Source organism: Ixodes scapularis, unplaced genomic scaffold (assembly GCF_016920785.2).
Source record: "Ixodes scapularis isolate PalLabHiFi unplaced genomic scaffold, ASM1692078v2 PGA_scaffold4__175_contigs__length_147842914, whole genome shotgun sequence".
Taxonomy (NCBI): Eukaryota; Metazoa; Arthropoda; class Arachnida; order Ixodida; family Ixodidae; genus Ixodes; species Ixodes scapularis.
In genome coordinates this window covers 113,717,743-113,723,206 of record NW_024609879.1, presented here as the reverse complement: position 1 = coordinate 113,723,206, position 5,464 = coordinate 113,717,743, and the positions used below count along the sequence as shown (strand labels likewise).

General features: G+C 41.6%; 1 long non-coding RNA gene across 1 annotated transcript; it reads right to left on the bottom strand.

Moving 5' to 3' along the window:
* Positions 1 to 3,705: 3,705 nt before the first annotated feature.
* Positions 3,706 to 5,464, bottom strand: LOC121837659. Its single transcript, XR_006078281.1, has 3 exons — positions 5,444 to 5,464; positions 4,904 to 5,072; positions 3,706 to 3,738 (listed from the first exon to the last, which is right to left on the bottom strand). It is a non-coding gene; the product is annotated as an uncharacterized LOC121837659 (long non-coding RNA).

The window sequence follows — 5,464 nt, the reverse complement described above, 5'->3', positions numbered from 1 at the left end:
GGACCTCATCACTGAGACCCAGGAGCCAAAGGTAGACCTGGAAAGGCCTAGCAACCTTAAAGAAAGCAGCCCTGTTTTCGAAAGAAACATGGGAGCTGTAGAACAATGGGGACCAAGATCATCTTCCAGGTTGTCGAAAACTGCATGACTTTGGTAAAATCCACCATGGCACAATGAAGCACCACCTGGACCAGTTGTGCCCCAGACGCTTTAACTCAACTCATTTTTAGTCACATTAGGAAATTACCACTGGGCACTAACTTGATTGGTAGTTAACAAGTGAAAAAACCAGGCTATGGACCAAGAACTGAGCAGGCATTTTAAGCAGTGCAAGGATGCCCCACTCTGGCACGGGCGACACCAACCAAGATGAACCTTTAGCTTGTGCGGCAAAGTGTTGGATCAGGCCACCACCAGGGGTCAGTGTTTCTGGGGGCTTCCCTGTGCAATGGCCATGGGCTTTCTCTCTTTTCCCACACTTTCCAGTGACCATGTAACAAACATGTATGACACGGCCATGTCAATTATTCCCTAATAAACAAATAGGTATGATCCTTGCACTCCATGGATGAAGCAGCCACCAACAATTTCAACATTGGTCTGTATGGAGTCAAAAAACAAGGAAATAAAGGAACTTCTGACACACAATTATTCTTGATGCATGCACACAATAGACTACTTCCATAAAGCCCTGCATGCAACACGGCGCGCGTTGCACTCTGGGAACTAGTTGGCCAGGGAGGAGAGTGGCATGGTTTCGGTTTCGATCGACACGTCGACCAGAGATTACACACAAAGCGTGGACTATAAACGGCCATTATCTCATGTTTTCTGGTCCCGAGAGCGTCATTTGTGGTCTATAAACTAACCTAAATGGCCAGACCTCGAAGCTTTAGCACAAGCCCGAGACGTATATAGCTTCTCTTAATTAACACATGCTTGTTCTATTTTTGTACTTGAGCCTTTTTGTTAGCGTTTCGAGGTATCTGGACGAGCCAGTGCTGGGAATCTCGACGCTGCGAAGCTCGGGGATCTTGCTTATGTACGAATCAACAGGCTGTAGCAACCAATAAGTATGCATACATCAAGCTCGCGCCTTTACATTATATGTTGTTGATCAGGAAGTTTGTTCGTTTCGTGCGTCCATAGAAGAAATATTACTTTTTGCAATTACAGTAAAACCTTGTTATAACAAAATGGGATATAACAAACTAATGGATATAACAAAGCAATCATAATTCCCCTCGCTTGCTAATAGTGGGAAGAAATGGACATTGGCTATAACAAACTAATGGTTATAACGAAATAATTACGAGCGCTTCTTCAACTTCGTTATAACGAGGCTTTACTGTACTGTGTTCTTAATACGCCTGTGTACACGAAGTAAAACTCGGAGGTGCCATTGAAAAGCTCAATTATAACACACTTCTTATCTCTTATCTGTACTGACCCGCAGCACTGCACGAAGCGAAGTCCCCACACACTTGCATTTTACTAATATTCAACATTGCGTATGAACGTAAAGTTATCCTGCAATCGTATAGGCATATTCGCGCATACAAACCGTTTTAAGGAAGCAAAAGTCGAGCACTTGTGTGAAAAATGTTGCACCATTCGCCAGAAGTACGCCGGACAAGTATGAAGCCCTATGCGGTGCGCCAAACGAACGAAATTATTCAAAGTGCATTTGACGGTTGCTAATGGCCGTAATATTTGTCATGTGTTAGCTTTCTTCCTGCCTGAGTATGCCGCGATAATTTCGGACACACCGTTCAGGCACAGATCTTGGGCGTCAGTAAAAGCTCGTCCAAAAAGGCTTAGCGAGGAGTAGGGGACGCTTGTTAGGGCCTCCGTCGTAGCTAGCCCATCTCCACGTTTGCGAAAACTTAATCGTCTATCAGCATAAGATTTGAGTGGGGAATATATGATGACACGAGGAAGACATCATAGTAACTTTGGTGCAGTAGTGAGGTTGAATTTATTGCGTTTCCTTAAAAGTTTACGCGTCAACGCTGGGCTCAACTTTGATACTCCTGTGAGGATGCGGCTTGCTTTTCGCCCAATGAAGTAACAAGAAGCGGACATTTGGCAAACAAAATATGTGTAATGCTCCAGGTGACCGAATTTCACTTGTAGTTCAATGGTACTAGACGGGATTATTGAAATTGAACTCAAAGATGATGTGACTAAGCCACGTCCTACTACGTTTGCATACGCACTCAAATATCCGGTGTTTCGGGAACCAAAAAAAGTGCCCCGGCCTTCGTTTTGCATCGCTCGAGAATGAGTATATTGTACATTCGTAAAAAAGTCAGATAATCGAAATTGCAAGCAGTGCGTTCGGTCGCGGCGTGATAGCATGAGATGAATCTGCTCAGTCGAAACCGAAACTGAGTGGCCAACTAGTTCCCAGAATGCACTGCATGGTATTTCGCCGCAATGGGGCGCGTCGGTTTTGGAAGAAGTCCATTGGCCAGCAGTCTCCTTGCAACATCCTGGACACAGCAACAAAACCCAGCCCTTGCACCTGTTACACTGAGTATGAGCGTCCGACAAAAACTAACTCACAGAAAGGAAATGGCGGCAGTTAGGTCTACTGCAAACGAACTAACACATATATACCTGACAATAATTAAGTCTGCAACTACAATGAAATAAAATGAGACAGACCCAAAAGCTGCAGCCGATGACCATGGAGGGGACATGGGTCTCGTGCCTCTGCAAGGAAAAACGCAGAAACTGCAAAATTAAAATAGGCAAGTGGATAAACCAAAAGGGTCGGAGGCAAAGCATAGGCTCCCAGAAGCGTAAAGGTGCTGCACGGTGAAGGCTCACATGGAAAGCTCATGAAGTAAAGGGATGGCTTGCAAATGTCTTAAGCAAGTGCAGAAGTGAAAAACTCGAGGATACAGAGAGAGTGCATATTTCGAGGTGTGCGAATGACACGAGGAAAGTGAACAGAAGAATGACAGGGGAAAAGACAAGCTAACATGGGCAGGAAGTCTCTGCATACACTGTAAAAAATGGACCGTAAAATTTACGGTCAAATACCAGGCAGCTGATGCTGCCAAACTTGTACAGTAAAAATAACGGTGCACTGTAAATCTGGTTTACGATAAATTTAAACGGGGACCGTAGAAATCTACGGTCGGCCTTCAAATTTACGGTAAAAAGATTTACAGCGCGCCGTTATTTTTACGGTGCATTTTAAACGGCGACCGTAGATTTCTACGGTCCCCGTTTAAATTTATCGTACACCAGATTTACAGTGCACCGTTATTTTTACTGCACAATTTTGGCAGCATCAGCTGCCTGGTATTTGACCGTAAATTTTACGGTCCAGTTTTATGCGACCGTAAAGTGTTGAAAACTATGATACTGGACCACGCCATTATAGTCATTTGAACAAAGTAAAACATAGAGCGTAAAAAAAAAAGGTCGGCCGAGTATTTTTGGGGTTGTTGTGTTGCACTGTTCAACTGACTTTAATCGCGCATATCTAAAGTGAATAAGCAGTTATGCACAGAAAATTTTGTCTGCGGCGAGGTCGGCTGCTCTTGCAGCACCCGATGCATTATTATTCGTGACCGTGCTGTCAAAGAAAAGTAAAAAGATGTTATATCTATTTGCATTTCCATTTATATTCCGACATGTCAATTAACTCAAGAACCTTTTTGTTTACGTATGTTTCCTTGTTTTATATTCGGGTTCCTCGATCAGGGTTGATCCCAACGACATCTGTAAGAACAGATATACGAAGTATTTTTTTTTTACAATCTCAGCTTATAATGCGCGTTAAAAAATAATGAGACAATAAATACCTAAATTGGCCAGTGACTAAAGCTTTTGAAACACAGATCTTTTGAATATGCCTAAGTAGCCTGGCACTTAATCTTGCAAGTTAATAAAACTCCCCCATATGAACTTCTAAATTCACATAGACACTTTTTTACCAAACTCATACCAGGCTAAGGACCGAACAGCCATTCACCGAATTACATATTTTGTTGACTTGTAAAATGCAAATAAAGAACGAAAGGGAATATCTGCCAGTTCTCAACTATAGTCGTTTATAAAGCAACACATTATAACCTTTTACAATTGTAACGAAGGTTGCTATATAGGGAACCGCATTCAAAACTGTATAATAGATCATTGCTTTTTTTCCTCGTTCTGCGCTAATAAATTACTCTCAAATTAGTTGTCTTTATGTTAAGCAACTTGCCTGTCTTGGAATATACACACTGGTATTATTATGTAACAACAATGTTCAATCGAGCCACTTTTAACAAGACCTTTACATCTTCGGGATATTGAAAATGTTTAAGTTCAGAATATATATCTCTACTGGATCCAAAGCTGCAACAGCAGCCCTAGGAACTGATTTATATTTTTGTTCTGTAAAAATTAAAAGTGGAAATAAAAGCCTCGTTATTTTGAATAAACATTTTAAGTCTTTTTGAATGAAGACTAGTCGCCAGTGGCGTCGTGAGGCAGGTATAGTCATTTCTTAGAGTATATAGCTCATCCTAAGTTATAACAGAGACAATGCTATGAAGAAAAAATTATATTTGAATTTTTTAAACGAAAAGTACCACTCATTAAAATATCGTTTGGTAGCATGTATTTGCAAACTACAAAATATATTTGAGTAAGCGAAGGACAGGGAACACGAAATAAAATAATCAGACTTGCTTTTTATTCTACAATATCTCACCATAGCATGCCTCTAGCATTGATAAGAACTCTCGCTGCACAAGTTTTCATGCAAGCAATGGACAATCTAAAAGAAGGAGCTCAGTCTGGAGCCGTTGCTGAAACATGTTAGATCAGATGAAGTATACAAAGGAACAAACAAAAAAACACACCGAATGATGCCAAGAAGCACAAATGAGCTCAGTACCTTTGAATAAACTCCAAGGTGATGCAAATCTCTTCTGTGTACGCAATGTTGAAAACGTAGTACGCGCTGAATAGTACAGCCAGTGCGTGGTCGAACATGTGAATTTCGTCCATCACAGTTATTCCATCAATTGAGATCGAGTACATGCTGGCTGAGTAGATGCTTTCCCCTAGAAAAGAAAGGATAAAGCAGAGGGCGTGAAGGCAGATATAAATTGTAGTAAATTGCAGAACTATAATTGTAGTTAAAAATCATTATAAAATTATAGGTAATATTGATTACTTGGGGTTCGGAAAGTGATCAGTGAATGCTCACCATGAACTAGAATGCATGGGGAGATCGGTGGTGCATCTTGAATCATCTCAGTTACAGACTGGCCTTACTGACAGGCACCATCACAAAATTCCTCCAAAACACCGGGTAAGTGGGACTCGCTGCGAGGCTCGGTAAATACCTGGCCCATAGATTTGTTTTCTAGGGGGTAACATACGGAGCAAACCGGTCCTTTTGACCACAACTACGTCCTATGTACATACTCACCGTTTCCACACAAGGAAAGTG